We start from the raw sequence: 16,655 nt of genomic DNA on the forward strand, positions 1-16,655 counted from the left end.
GTTCTTTAAAAGAGTCACAATGGATTTTTTTAAACATCCTTTTGTTTAGTGGTAAAGAAGCAGACTGATTGTTTTCTGTTATATCAAATTTACTGTGTTTTTGTTTAATAGTAGAAAAGAAAGGTTTAAATGTTTTAAGGACTTTTTCATTGAACCATGTCTTCAGTCTCTCAGGACCGTTCTCAAACTGTGACAATTTGAATAAATGATTTTTTTAAAATGAAGAGTGAAATGTTATGTCTCATTGACATACACTAGGAAACCCGTCATTGTAACAGGGAGCTGGAAAATAACTTCTTTACCTTTAATCCAAAATAAGAAATTATCCTTGAAAGTGACTGAGAATTTGGCATGTTTCATATCTCCCTAGTAAATCCCATCCCGATTGCCTATTATTCAGTATCCACCACAGGGTGGGGGTGTAGGGGTTATTTCTGGAATTCTGCTGGGAAAGGTAATAGGTATGACATAAAAGAGCTAATTATCCCTAGTCATAAATAGCACCTCTCTCTCTAATAAATAACTTGAATGCCCTCTGAGTGCAGAGCACCAAAGCCTTGGTGGAGGGGCAGGGGTATGTGCTGCTGGTATCCTGGCTGGCAGCACGAGGAGGCTCTTGGAACTACATATAATACTTTGGGGGCTGGCGATCTCTCGTTACAAAGAACAAACAATGCTGATACCTAGTTTTTATATATTGCCTTTTATTGATAGATCTCAAAGAGCTTTACAAAGGAGGTAAATATCATTACCCCCCTTTTACTGATTGGAAAGCAAAACAGGGGACTACACGTATCCTGGAATGCAGTGACAATGAAAAGGAATTAGGGGTCATGGTAGATAACCAGTTGAACATGAATTCCCAGTGCAATGCTGTAGCTAAGAGGGCTAACCCAATCCTTTGATGTAAAAGCAGGGAGGTGGTATGGGCCCTGTATTACAGCATTAGACTGCAGCTTTGTGGGGAGTTGCTGACTCAGTTGATCTCTCTCATATTGCAAGTAAGTTGATGATGATTTTGTAGACTTGTGGTCTGTCTGTTCAATGCCTCAGACCTCCAGCCTGGTCATTGTTTCAAGTCCGCCCCTTTTAGCGTACAAATAAAAAGTCCAAGAACAGGGAGGTCTTCAGGATCAGATAAGAGATTCAGGGCTTCCCACTTAGTTTGGGGTCTCATGGTCCAGATTCCTGTATCTTCAGGACCTTCCATCAACTAGGTTTCCCGCTGAGGGATAGGGTTTTATAGTTTTCCCTCTTCAGGCAGTGGTAGGGGAGTCCAGGCCCACCCTCTCTACTGAGCTCAGATGCAGAGCCCAGTGGTAGGTAGCTAAGTCCTGCACCCTCAGGTACTATGTGGCTGCCTCCTGGATCACTTCCTACAAGCCCCCGTTCTTCCCACAGGGTAAAGTAAAGAACTGAACATAAAGATAAAGTCTCTGACCTTCAGAGTCACAGGCCCCTTCTCTGTAGGCTTGGTCACAGCAATACAGCCAGGCCTCATGCAGCAAGAACTCCTGCAGGGCTCCTTCCCAGGAGTTTAACATGTAGATCAACTCACCTCCACTGTCTGCCTTCCACTGACCCTACTCTGTTCCCCTTTTTAAGCCCCTCCTCAAGCCAATGCAGACTTTGTGGTTGGGCAAAGCCAACTGGGTTCGGAGCAGCTCCTTAACCCCCTCTTGTCAAGTGTGGGGTCTGTATACTCTATTACAAGGAACTACTAGATAGTCTAGTCTGGCCTCTTGTATATCACAGGCCACCAACACCACCCAACAGCTACACATGAAACCCAATAATCGAAACAAGTTCAAAGTATTAGAGCCCACAGGAGACTAGACTGTTATATGGCACAGGCAGAAAATAGGAGGGTTTGAGATGCACCAGTGCTTGAGGCCCCTGTAATAGCAGGGAAATGATTCAGTAAAAAATATCCAGATAATCCTGGCAAGTGACCCACATCCATATGCTGCAGAGGAAGGTGAACTACCCTGCCCCACAAGGTCACTGCCGACTGACCTGGGGAAAGTTCTTTCCTGACCCCACATATGACGATCAGTTAGACCCTGAGACTGTGAGCAATAACCAGCCAGCCAAGCAACTGAGAGACAACGCCCTGGCCCACCCCACCCAATTTCCCCATCTCCAGCTGTGGAAGGGGATTTAAAAAAACACTCTCCCAGAATACCTTGGGGAGATGGGAGAATCTCTTCTTGACTTCTGCCAGTGGCCTGCTGAAACTCTGACCATGAGCTTTAGGAACACAAGACATAAACCTGAAGTGATCCCCAGGGCTGTTGAGCCCTGCCTCCTACCATCACAAGCAACCCTGTCATACAACTGCACTAATAAATTTGTCCCACTTTCTCCAATTAACCACAGGAACAATTTACCTAGGGATGTGGTAGATTCTCCATCATTTGAAGTACTTAGATCAAGACTGGACGTCTTTCTAAAAGACATGCTATACTCAAACAGAAGTTATGGGTTTGATGCAGAAATTACTGGGTGAGGTGAGGTTGTTATGCTGAAGGTCTGACTGGATGATCATAATGGTCCCTTCTGGCCTTCTTTAAGGCCATTTCTAAGAATTAATAAATAGTCCTCCCATGGCTGTATATGGCCCAATTTTACAGAGCTGCCACATTCACAAATGTATATTATAGCAAGCCTGTGCTGCATGAGGGCTTGGAGGATACAGGTGAGATTTGGTAACAACTGCTGCCCTATAGGCACCTCAAAGTCCTCCCGATGCTGCAGAAGCAGAGTTGCTGCATTCACTACAGTGCTGGCAGCACCACTCACTGCTGAGCAGCGCATGCATATCTGCATTACCTCATCCCCTCTATCAAACCCACTCTGAGCAATTCCCAGAGTAACCCCCCACAAGTCCACCAAATCACCATCAGCTTACTTGCAATATGAGAGAGAGAGAGATCAACTGAGTTAGCAACTCCCTACAAAGCTGTGTTCTTCGTAGAAGCAGGTAACTCTGAGCATTCTCACTCAGTAGACATGATCACTCTCACCCCACGTTCCACAGATATGCTCCAGCCACACCCACAATGCATCTCTCACTCCCCAAACACTCCTATGTTAATGCGGTTGGGACAATCTTGCTGTAGAACCAGTCACTGTACCTTTAAACCAGTGGTGAATTTGACCACACCCAAGGAACCCTGACCAGCTCAATTAGGACAGCTATTAGATCTGCCACTGGCAAAATTAAAACACATTAGTGGGACACAGGATGTGACCCAACATATTTAGGATAGATGGGCAAATAAATTTGATAGATAAGACAGAAGATATACTTTAATATAATCTTTAATGTAATATTATCTTCCACTATCAATGATAGGTTCTTTAGAATTCAGAAATATAATATTTCTACATTTATTATGCAGTCTTTCCTATTTGTATAGGTATGCATTAATACATGTAGATTAAATCAATGTCACTTGATTCATTGTCAGTTTGTGGACCCATACAGTTGGGTCCTATAGGGGCTGATTCAGAAGTTTTTGAAGTAAATTAAAAGTAGCAGGCTTTGGATCAGACCTATACCATTGTACTTAGAATCAGAGAGGATCAGAAATGCATGTCAGTAAATTAGGAGTTTTCATACCATCCCCCCAGGACTGTTCCAGTATTCGCCACATATCTGAATTGCACATTTCTGCAGCAGAGTTTATTTTCACATGGATGAAGAGAGTCAAAAGTTTTAGCTACTTTGTCTCTATTTAATTAAGCACACTCTAATACCCTTAATAATTCAATAGCATTCTATCATAATGGTCTAAAACACTACAGTTTATAGCATTATGTTGGTTTTTCGACTATGGAAGCAAGATTGGAATCTATTGTCATAATTTTTTTAATAAGGACAGCTACACATTTTAAATCATTTTCACTTTTAATTGTTGTACTCCTCGTTGTTTGTAATATTTGTAATACCGTCTTAAAAACCAGAAACTAAATATCTTTCTAAACTACTTTGTCCTACTCTGAATTGCAAAGTACGTAGCCCCTGTTCCTATAAACATAAACTCAAATGTGGGTTTGCAGGACTGGTCCATTTTTGCCATGGAACACCACATTGTGACTGCTTTTCTTTGTTTCTTCTCTTCCAGTGAAGTAACATTCTGCATCACTGATGAACACTGCTCTGTGAATACAACCAAGCACTATCAAATTGTCATCCACTCCATTTGTGTGGAGTGTGGGGGTTAGGGAGTCTGGTGTAGTTTAGGATAAATAGGATTTGCAGAAATCAATTTTAACTGACAATCAATTCTTACTCCCACCAGGACTTGTAAGCTTGCGAATTTTAATTGTTTTTTTTTAATATAATACACTGAAAATAACTGATCATTATCTGGGTAAGCTTAATACCAAGCCAAGAATTGCAATCACTACTTACTCTGCCACAGAAACTAAAGAAGTAAACAAGTAAAACTTAGCCAGTGAGAGTGTGTTAAAGGTAACAATGATCTTGTGCAAGCCATAAATTTGGTAACCAGAACTGTGTTGAAATTATGGTTGCATCATTCTACCAACTGAAGATAGTTAAGTCCCAGGCAGACTGTGAAGACCTACGAAAGGATCTTTCAAAACTGGGTGACTGGGCAACAAAATGGCAGATGAAAGTCAATGTTGATAAATGCGAAGTAATGCACATTGGAAAACATAACCCCAACTATACATATAAAATGATGGGGTCTGAATTAGATGTTACCACTGAAGAAAGAGATTTTGGAGTCATTGTGGATATTTCTCTAAAAACATCCACTAAATGTGCAGCGGCAGTCAAAAAAAGCAAACAGAATGCTGGGCATCATTAAGAAAGGGATAGATAATAAGACAGAAAATATCATATTGCCTCTATATAAATCCATGGTACGCACACATCTTGAATACTGTGTCCAGATGTGGTTGCCCCATCTCAAAAAAAATATATTGGAATTGGAAAAGGTTCAGAAAAGGGCAACTAAAATGATTGGGGTATGGAACAGCTTCCATGTGAGGAGAGATTAATAAGACTGGGACTTTTCATCTTGGAAAAGAGACAAGTAAGAGGGGATTTGATAGAGGTCTATAAAATCATGACTTGTGTGGAGAAAGTGAATAAGGAATTGTTATTTATTCCCTTCTTATAACACAAGAACTACGGGTCACCAAATTAAATTAATAGGCAGCAGGTTTAAAACAAACAAAAGGAAGTATTTCTTCACACAATGCACAGTTAACCTGTGGAACTCTTTGCCAGAGGATGTTGTGAAGGGTTCAAAAAAAGAACTAGATAAATTCATGGAGGATAGGTCCATCAATGGCTATTAGCCAGGATGTGCAGGGATGGTGTCCCTAGCCTCTGTTTGCCAGAAGTTGGGAATAAACGACAGCAAAAGGATCACTTGATGATTACCTGTTCTGTTCATTCCCTCTGGGGCACCTGGCATTGGCCACAGTCCAAATATAGGATACTGGGCTAGATCGACCATACTGGGTCAGACCAAAGGTCCTTCTTATGTTCTTATGTACCACCTACATGCAACTTACAAAATAAAACAATACACCTTAAGTTGCATCAGAGCAGATGTACCTTTTATTCATATTTTACAACATTACAAATTGTTCAAGACAAGTCTATGAAAAAAGTTTCCTGTATTATTCTTACCTTGTTCCTCCTCCCACTCCCACAGGCTTGTTTATTTACCCACCTGTTACATCTTTAGATTGAAAACTGCTGGGGGCAGGGACTGTCTTTTGCTACATGTCTGTACAACACTGAGCACAATGGGGCCATAACCAGGCTGGGGGCTCTAGGCACTACTCTAATACAATAAATAAATAATAATTAAATAATAATTATAGCAACATTCTTTTTTTCCTTCCCTGACATGGCTCAGTATCCTTTATATTGATCATCTTTTTTTTGATCCACCAAAATGTTTCTACTTGTATTTGGTCAAGGCTAATTACATATACAAAGCTTGGTAAGAATAAGGAAAGGGCCTGTACGCTATGGCCCTCTTTTATTAAGTGCCTGGTGAGTTCATTAAACATCAGGGTGAATATAACTATTATAAATTAATTGTTAGTTATCAACTGGATGTTTGGTGCCAAACAAGCTGCAAAGCAATACATGATACCTACCCCCAAGCAGCATACAGTGTAAAGGATGGATTGTAACCTTACAATTCAGGCTAAATAAGGGGTAGTTTGTAGCTGTACTCCCCCTGATAAATCTGATTTGTTTTTTTAATTGCTAAAACATGATATGGGTGAGTTCATATTTCTCCACAACCACTGATGGAAACATTAAAGGTGTACTTCTCATTTATACAGATGCAGCTCTTTGTAAGTAAAGTTTTGTTTACATCTGGGATGTTTTGCAAAAATCTCCTACTGTTGCTAGCACTTGTTCATCTCCACCCTAGTGTAGATGGCCTGCTGATTGCTACCAACATTTTAAGCGCAGCGCTATGTTGGGTAGATCATGTTCTAAGAGCAGGGTTAGATGATGCTAGTGGCAGCAAAATTGTACAAGGCCCAAGAGAAGAATTTGGCCCTAAATCTGTAAGCAATTCAAAATGTGCAACAGTTTTTGTTAAGTCATTATCTCTTTTAAGTCAAACAAAAGTACACAGGTAATTAAAGTGAGACTCCATCCCATCCTGGCAAACAATGACCTGGCCTATGTTATTCATACCATCACCACCTCTTGGCTGCACCACAGCAATGCAATATACCTAGACATGAAGCCATCAACTAATAGGAAACTCCAGCTAGTACTGAACGCTGTAGCATTCCTCAGGAACACAAGTTTCCATGAACAAATCCAATTTCAAGGTCTCAGTCTGTATCTTCAAGACACTCAATAGCTAGGGCCAAGGATATCTGAAATATTGCCTAAAGCTCCAGGATGAAGACCATGATCTACAACTTAACTCCTCTGGCACAGTGGAATATTTAATCAGGTAGCCAAATGCAAGTTTTTGGTAGTACCTTTTTCAGTGTCTATAAAACTTTTTTTTGTGAATTCTAAATTTCAAAACCCTAAATTCAAAGATACTGCTTGATGACATCTTGTCACTGTTAAGCATTTTGAAATATGTTGAGCACTTATTACCACCTCCTCTCCTGATTCACAAGCTGGGTGATGATGAAACAACTTTAATTGGATTTCAATTATTTTTTACATGAAAACTTCCATAACAAAGAATTAGTATGAACATAATTAGCTAGGAGGTACGTGTGTCTGTACTTGCAGTATACCTTGCTAATATGTCCCCTCCACGTGCCCAAATCAACACACAAGGCATATTCTTTTTGTACTCTCAGAGCATGCTTACTTAACAAATTCTTACATATTCACTCATAATAATTAATTTCCAGTATTGGACAGTTATAGAAATTAACAGATTTTAAATAAAACACATGGCCAGCTGTTTTCTTGAGGCCCATGTTCCAGGAATATGGAAAGGCATATGGAGTGACAGGTACATTGAAACCACCTTCATGAAGTATGGCCATGGCCATGGCAGCACCATTAGGATCAACCTGAAACCAAAGACCCTCAAGACATGGGCTCTTAGCCTCCACATATGCAGCTGACTGGTGGTAGACATTGCAATCATAGATGGCACCACTGAGACATAAATACAAGAGATCCACAAAGAAGAAATGAAGTCAAGGATTGTTGAAGATACAAGGGACAGAGAAGCCATGAGTAAGAAGCTAGAGTTGTGCATGGATACCTAAGCACCCAGTGGCAATAATAAATATTTTCAGTGGTCTTGTGGCACCACCGTCAGTCAAAGTAGACAACACATTTACAACTGAAATTAATCAAATGCAAGAATTTGAACATAGCTGGTCCAGAGTTCTGTGATACAATATCAAGGATAGCAGAGGCACTGGTAATGACAAAAAGCATGTACAGGTTTGTCCAACAAAGATATCTGACACTAACCTTATCTATTCAAGAGTGCCTACAAGCAAGTTCATAAGAGGTTGTCCTCAAGAATATATTGTCACATGAGTTGACTTCTGTACCAAAGTCAATGTTCACTGACTCTGGTTACATGAGGACTGCAAAGGCTAACTCTAACCTAAAGAAGCAGCTGCAGACTGAAGTGTCAACTGGACATACTTCATGAGAAATCATCTGCACAGCAATTGATGATTTCATAATTCTTTGGGTAGTACAATGTGTGATGCTGCACCCCATAAGGCTTTATGGAAATATGCTTATGAATGTATATATGATATAACTGGAATATGTTTTATGCTACATATGCCATGTAACATATCTATGTAAAGGTTATGATCTACTGAATATATTCATCCTATTTGTATGCATGTGTCATTGTTGTATTCGAAGTTATGAATATTGGCTGTATACTTGTTTGATTTTAAATACCCTTAGTAAGGCATTTAGTCAGCTTCTTTAGAAAGGAATTTGCAAGTTAAGTGCCCAATTAAGAAGCACTTAATGGACAATGAATCTTGGAAGGCTCCAATCCACATAGGAAGTCTACATGAGGACGTTCAAGGTAGCATGCAAACCATGGCTGCTACCTGTAAGTTGTGAGTCATGCATGGACATGTGACTTGCCCATGTGACTCCAAAACTCCATCTTGTAACTGGAATTCTACACAGGGGGATGGAGGGGTGTCCACCCACAAGAGAAAGTCTATTTAAACCCCTGGGAGACCCCTCCATTTTGTCTTCAGCTGGCTAAAGAGATAGCCTCTCCACCCTCAAGGGTACTTGAAAGAAACTGGAACAAAGGACAGTAACTACAGGGGGTGTGAGTGATTGCTGGACCCAGACTAGAAGGAGACTAGTCTGTAAAAGGAAGCTTACTGGAATTCCTCTGAGGATGAGGTTTTTATCTGTATTCAGTTTTCTTACTGTATTAGACATAGACTTGCGTGTTCTATTTTATTTTGCTTGGTAATTCACTTTGTTCTGTCTATTACTTGGAACTACTTAAACCCTATTTAATAACATCACTTTTTACTTATTAATTATGTATTAATGTATGTATTAATACCTGGGGGGGGCAGCTGTGCACATCTCTCAATCAGTGTTATAGAGGGCGAACAATTTATGCGTTTATCATGTAGAAGCTTTATACAGGGTAAAACAGATTTATTTGGGGTTTGGACCCCATTGGGAGTTGAGCATCTGAGTGTTAAAGATGGGAACACTTCTTAAGCTGCTTTCAATTAAGCCTACAGCTGTTAGGGGATGTGGTTCAGACCTGGGTCTGGGTTTGCAGCAGGCTAGTGGGTCTGGCTCAAAACAGGCAGGGCACTGAAGTCCCAAGCTGGGAGGGCAGGGAAAGCAAGGGCAGAAGTAGTCTTGGCACATCAGTTGGCAACCCCAAGGGGGTTTCTGTGATCCAACCTGTCACACAATGGTCAGCAAGTGGGATCATTAAGAACTTTGTGACCAATTTCAGAGTCTACCCTGAACTCAAGTGAGCAGTAGGAGAGGTATTCCTTCTCTTTGACAGGTAGAAAAACTTCCCCACAAAGAATCCCAAGATCTAGCAGAGCTACAGAAGCATGCAGAATATATCAATTGAGTACAAGTACACAGCTACCACCACAGACAGTTGTCTGACGGTTACTGAAAACAAAAGAATTGATTGACACTTGTATAGAATTCATTAAAGACAGTTTCACCAATGACTCACTAAAGCACAGGCAGAGACAACACCCCAACTGAAATAAACCAGAAAGGTGATGATCGGCAGAGAATGTATGGCCACCCTGCATGATGAAGCCAACAACATCCTTGTATGATAAATGGTGATAGTTACAAAAGAGAAGCCGGTGGGCATGCCAATATTATCAGATTACATTGAGGTATTTGTTTTACTCTTGTACTAATACCTTGAACCAGGCCTAACATCTTTAGTGATTATGGAACCCCCAGTGCAAGAGAGCTGTAATAGACATCCATATTACTACAGTGCAACCCCAGAACATTTCCTCAGGACTGTTAGCTGCCCATGCACTCACTTCTGCCATAACCACCAAACCGTCAGAAGACTTGCTGCATCCCCCTTGAAAATCCAACAGGCCTCCCCTCGCGGGTGCCCCCTACTTGAGAACCTCTTTTCTAAGGGATGGGGAGAGGGGTGGCACACTGACATTTTATCTAGGGTGGCAGATTGTCTTGAGCAGCCTCCGGGGAGGAAGTCTCATAATCTTTTGTAATTTTACGGCAGTATTTTGTTAAATATTTAGGATTTAAAATTTTTTAAAGCTTTTCATGTTATCTTTTTCCACAGTACGTGGTTAGTATTTTTACATTTTCTGTAAAAATAAATCTCACTAAGTTTCAGAATTCTTTACACAAGTGCTTCATAATTGGAAAAAAAGAGTTAGTTACTTTTGACAAAAGACACATCTGGAGTTCTCTAAAGTAACCTGATAACAGTATATAGTCCAGAATGGACAAATTCTGCCCTCACTTACCCCTGTGTTGCATGGGCATAACTGAGTGCAGACTTTGCCCCAAACAGACTAAACTAATTTGATTATGCCCCCACATCACTGGTTTAGCACAGGAATAATTTCATTCTGCTACAGCTGACATATTCATCATGTAATTAGAAGTTAAGGACTTAAGAATCTAACTCTAAATTACAAATGTTTGGGTCCTTATTTAGGATTTAGAGCAAGGATTCTTTCTTTCTTTCTGGCACTCAAGTTTCCCTTTGAGCACACAAGAGGGCAGTGCAGTTCTAAACTGAGCACAGCTCTCCATATCAAGCAGAAGTTAAGTTTGTGGGTTGTGATAAACACAGAAAACGATCAGTCAAAGTCTAAGAAACACAATCCTGATATTAAAGGATGATTTCTGTCATCTGTCTCAATATTACAATTTGAAAATCCAACTTTAATAACTACATTTTTCTACTTTATCCACCCCAGCTTCCACACACAATGAACCTTTGTAATGTCAGGGGCAAAAAAAGACAAGGAGGGTGAATGTTCGTTTTCCTAAGTGTGAAGAACTGGCAGAGCTCTATCAGCACAGGATTGTGATTTCTTAGCAATACTACAGTTCCCATTGATTTTGGGACTAGATATGAGTGCTCAGTGTCTTTCAGGATTTGGCCCCATATTTGTAAATGAGATAGACAGCTAGCACCACATTATGTTCCTCTTTGTTCAGTGTTCAAAAGCAGACCTTGTTTGTCTGAAATTGATCTTTTCAAAGGCATTGAGTAATAGCACTGCAAGCTAAAGCTGTTTAAACTTCTTCTGGACTTTATTGATCTGTATTAGCCACACATACATCAAATAAGCTGAACACTGTTTTCAGCCATGCAGTAGGTTAGTGCACTAGCCTTTCATCTCTAGAGAAGGGAGTTAGAACGCTGGCTTAGGGCTAAAGTAAAATGAATTTGGTTGTTTTCCTACAAGTCCCTCTCAATATTTTTCCACATATTAAAAAGAACTGTGTCACGCATGACTGGCAATGCCTGCTTATGAGAGATTTGAGTCTGGAATAGTAGGAGATGTTGTATGATCAAAGTGCATTGGAAAAGTTTTCAGCAATACTTCATTGCACTAACTAACTACTAGTTTTAGTTTCTCACGTTAATGGAAAGTAAAATCTGACCCTTTTTTTATACAAAGGAAAGAATGGTAGTCCTATTGACTAAAATTTAAACACATCCACGCACACCTGAACCTTGTAAGCTAGACAAAAAGAGTGAAGTCCAGCCCAGCCCTTCCAGGACCAACTATAGTTAGAGTAATTTGTTCCCAGCATTGGTACAGGAGTTCTTGGTAGTGCTGCTCAGCAGTGAAAGGCCAGTCAGCCTTCATTGTACTTTATAAGCCTCATTTTAGAGGTTCTTACAAACAACAAAGTTTTTATCCCAAATAGAGTTCTCTGAGTGTGTGTCTGTGCTTTTTAAATGCATATGACCAAAATCTATTATAAAAATGAGATTTTTCATCTAAGGCCTGATTCAAAGTCCACTGTCTTCAATCCCTCTTTCAATTGACTTCAATGGGCTTTACATTAGGCTTCAATTACTCATTTTATCTATCTACACATATACCCCTATCCTCTTCCCTTTTAACTACTGTAGACTTATAACAGTATTACATCAAATATGTGTGTATAATAGTGCTTCACTAAATATGTATATTCATATGTAGAATATTTCTCAATCAAACATTTGTTCTTGCCTCTAATAATCTTATGTCTGTTCACATATCTTAAACATGCATTCTATACCTTTGCTGATACATTGTTCCCCATGTACCCTGACCAGTGCCCACTGAAGCCATTGGAAGGATAACCATTGACTTCAGTGGCTATTGGACTAGACACTATATATTTAACTTGTATCTATCCCGAAAGAATATCCAGAAAGCTGACCATGGTTAGGAGGAGTATGTTGTGGGGTTTAGTCTTTCTTTAAATCAGGTGGAAAATATTTGGCCAAATAATGAAAAAACAATATTGGGGTTTAACTCATTTCTCCTTGATAACTTGTTAAGCAAACATTCTCTTTTCCATTCCCATTATCTAAACTAATATTTGAACAACTTACTCTGTACAATGTGTTTGCTAACTGTTCCTTGTCTCTCTGTCTCTCCTAGTTGATTTCTTTTCATTCATAACTCATTTTACAGTATCTTTTTCAACAGGGCACAATGTTTAAAAGTATTCTGTAAAATAAATTATTACTAACACTGGACCCAACCCTGCAATCTTCACTCTCATTGATGTGAATGGGAGTTTTGTGCATGAAAGCACGGCGCAGTTTAGTCCAATAATTTTTTTTAAAGCACATGTCTATTTGCCTCCAATGTTACTAAAAGAATGTAAATTATTTACTGTGAACAAAAGTCAGTTTGTCAGCCCGGGGTTGACTTTAATCTGAATCTATCATAGACAGTGCAGAGCAAAGGGAATGTGCTGCTTATGTACTTCTCACCCAACCCCAGCATTGTTAACTGCCTGGGTTTTGTCACATACCTCAGTGATGAGAAATGTTTGGAGGCTAGAGAAAACGGCTCAACGAGATGGATGATAGTTCATCAAAAAGAAAAGGAGAACTTGTGGCACCTTAGAGACTAACCAATTTATTTGAGCATAAGCTTTCGTGAGCTACAGCTCACTTCATCGGATGAGTACATGCCATACAGCAGCTTCACAACATTTGTCAGAACCTGTTACTGCCACATCTATACAGTAGAGGCCCAGTCCGGAAATATTTAGGCGTTACTCAGGCAAAACTCCCATCAGACCAAATTTTGTGGCTCATCTATTTTTGATGTTTATCCAGTCATGTCATGTTTGCCTTTTTGTTGGTGGCTGGTTGTGTTCCTTAAGGATATATATGTATATTTATCACTAATGCCATTTGTAATCTTTATTGTATAGCGTGATTTTTAAAGATAGATAATTTATATTTTAATAGGCTTCATTATGTCTGAGTAAATTTATGTTTGGTTTATCTTTACTGTATTGCAAGTCTCCTTTTAACATTCAGTCAAGGAGGAGATGATGTCAGGGCCATGGTATATAGAATCTTTCACATCTAGCTCATGATTTCATATCCAATTCGGGTCAACAATGTTACCATTGGATGACTCTTTCATGGCCAGTATGAAATAAACCAGTTATTTCAGTCCTATTCTATGTAGGTATCCCAATCAGAGAAAAAGCCACATTTCCACAGTTGCCACCTTTGCTGAAGTCTTAAGCAGAGATCCCCAATAATGGAGAGTCATGGAGTCAAAGCACCTGATCCTGTGAAGTGGTAGTGCCTCTTATAAATGTGCTCAGTACCACACAAGATCAGGCCTGAAATGACCCTATGGTCTCTACAGGTCAGTTTGTGGGTCTATTAGTAATACTGGGAAACTGACACTTTTAGATCATGGGCCAGACACTCAGCTGGTATAATTCAGCAAAGCTTCATAGTCTACTAGGGAGCTACACTAGTTTATTCAAAACGAGGGTCTGGCCCTTTGCTCCTGAGGCTTTATTCTCCCATTGCAGGATATGAGTAACTCCCATTGAAGTCATGGGTATTACATGTGTCCTGTAGCGGGAAGTAGGGCCCCTGGGCTTTCAATCTGGCACCTTTCACAAGTATTGAATTCATGTAAAACATCACAAAGTAAAACAAATCCAATAAAAAGGTTTTTTTTAAATATAAAGTTAGTAGCACAATGCAAGCAGCTCCTTCTGAAGAATTTCACATTTTAAGCATGTCACTTTCCAGCCTAGGTATATAAGATACAAAAATCAGAAAAGAAATGGCAATAATCTGACAAGGAATGAGACGTTATATAGGAGTTGTCAAAGAGTCAAAAGAATAATGATGAAACCAAGAGCTGCAAAAAGAATGAAAGGGAACACATCATGTGGAGATGACCTAATTCAGTAAGAAATTAAAAAAAAAAAACCCTCTCACTCTTCACCATGCTTATTGAGAACGAAGCTTATAAACATACTTCAGGCCTCAGTTGCACTGTTGTAATTGTGAAATAACTCCATCTGGCCTTTCTTCTGTAACCAGGTTTATACTATATATGGCTAACAAAATAATCATATCAGATGTTAGAAAGTAATGAATAAATCACTAAAAGTATAAAAAATAAAAAAATCATAGTTTGGAAAATTAGCATCCAGTCAATGGCATCATACGTCTGATCCCTAAAACCTCACATAAGTATGTATGTTACTTATCAGTGAAATTTATGTAACTAATTTACATAACATGTCACTAACTTAAAAACCCAAACAAAGCTTTAGATGAGTATTCAGCAATAAACTTTGCTGCCACCCTGAAATAGCTTGCAGTGGTCTCAGACATTCTTCACTACAGGAATCTCTTATATGCAGAAAAGCTCATCTGTTTTTAAAATGAACCAACAGATTCCAAAACTTTGTTAATGCAATGAATGGTCAGTTTATTTCAATTATTCCTGATCTTAAAGTATTTAAATTTTGAGGAAATACAGCAGCACTAAATCATAGGAGATGATTTATGTCTTTTACAGCTGGTAAACATTTAACTCAAACCATGAAAAGCAAATATAGTTATGGTTTTGTATTACTATATCACAGTATTCATAAACAATAGATTTTTAAGAGTTAGGGTTTGGGGTTTTTTTTTTTTTATATTGGCCTGATTCTGCTCCCGTATACATCCGTTTATAAAGATGTAACTTGAGTGATTTCAGTGGAGTAACTCCTGATTAGCACCAGTGTATCTGAAAAGAGACACCAACCCACTTTTATCCTACCATTTTGAATTTTTTACCATCTGCATCACATTAGGGAGAACATTTTTCTCCCATTTTTAAAAACGTTTATTTTCCCCCATCTTGTGTAAAGCTGGTTGTTTCAGGGTCCCAGTGACGATTAGCAAATAATACTTTTCAAGAACATTAAAACAGTGAGGTTAATGACTGACAGACAAAGAGTTTTACAAACTAAGATCCAAGGCACGTATATTTTGTGCAGCCAGAGGAAACAGCTGAGATGCAGGGATGGTCATACAGGAACATACATTGAAATCCTATAATCCATTGGTCCATAACTATTTCCAGTGGTAAGAACCAAGAACTAATAAACAGACTGACCCTTCTGACCTTAGTATAAAAGATAAGGTGAACTGCAAACAAATCTAAAAATTCCATCTACCTCATCAACATGCTCAAAATGCCCTCTACAGCCAGATCAAGGGGAAGACGAGAACAGCCATAAAACTATCCCTGAAAAACCATCTCCTGTGACCAAACATCTCAGTAGCAGGACAAAAGAAGGTGCCATATCAATTTCATTTCCATTCATCATTGTTAAGGGCGAGTTTAAGAAAGTTTCATTGCCCATTAATACTCAAATCATAAGCAGCTGCACACGATATAGTTTCGAACGTAGCTGCATAACATTTATTTCCCTGGAGCTTTGTCCTTAAGCTGCAGACTGACAGGCATCAAGGAAATCCAGCCTTCTCTTTACAGAAGCCCAGACAGAATTTTTTACATTTAGCAGCTGAACCAAACTTCACAAAAGCACCCAAAAAGAATTGGTAAAAGGTTAGGATAGATTGACTGTTTCCAAATTGGAATACTAATGATGATCTTTAATGAAGCCTGACAGTACAATCTGTTTCTTATTGTTCCCTAAGTGCTGGCTACTGATCATATTCACTGGCTTTAGGTGATGGGGACAGACAGGGACAAATGGGCCCTGCTGGTGAGCAGGACTGTGCACAGCTGATCTTTCAACAAGGATTAAATTAATTAAAACGATTCTCACATCAGAAGAATCAATCTTTTTATTTGTTATCATCATATTGTTTATTAATTTTGAATGATGACTAATTGGTACCACTGCTGCTTGGGTCATCTGGCTTGGTAATCTTCTTAGAAGACAGTAAAGAATGCATCATTTTAATAGCTCAGGGTGGGAGCAGGGGAGTTGAAGATGGAGAACATCCACCAAGCCTGTTTAGTACCTCTCCTAACAGAGTAAACTGTATGTGCAGGGACAATGAGAAAGAATGTTCCAAATGTTAACTTCCCTTGTCAGAATGAAATAAAATGGGCCAGATCTTTAAAGGGTGTAACTTGATGTAGTTCCACTGTCTAAC

This window comes from Chelonia mydas, chromosome 6 (assembly GCF_015237465.2).
Source record: "Chelonia mydas isolate rCheMyd1 chromosome 6, rCheMyd1.pri.v2, whole genome shotgun sequence".
Lineage (NCBI taxonomy): Eukaryota > Metazoa > Chordata > Testudines > Cheloniidae > Chelonia > Chelonia mydas.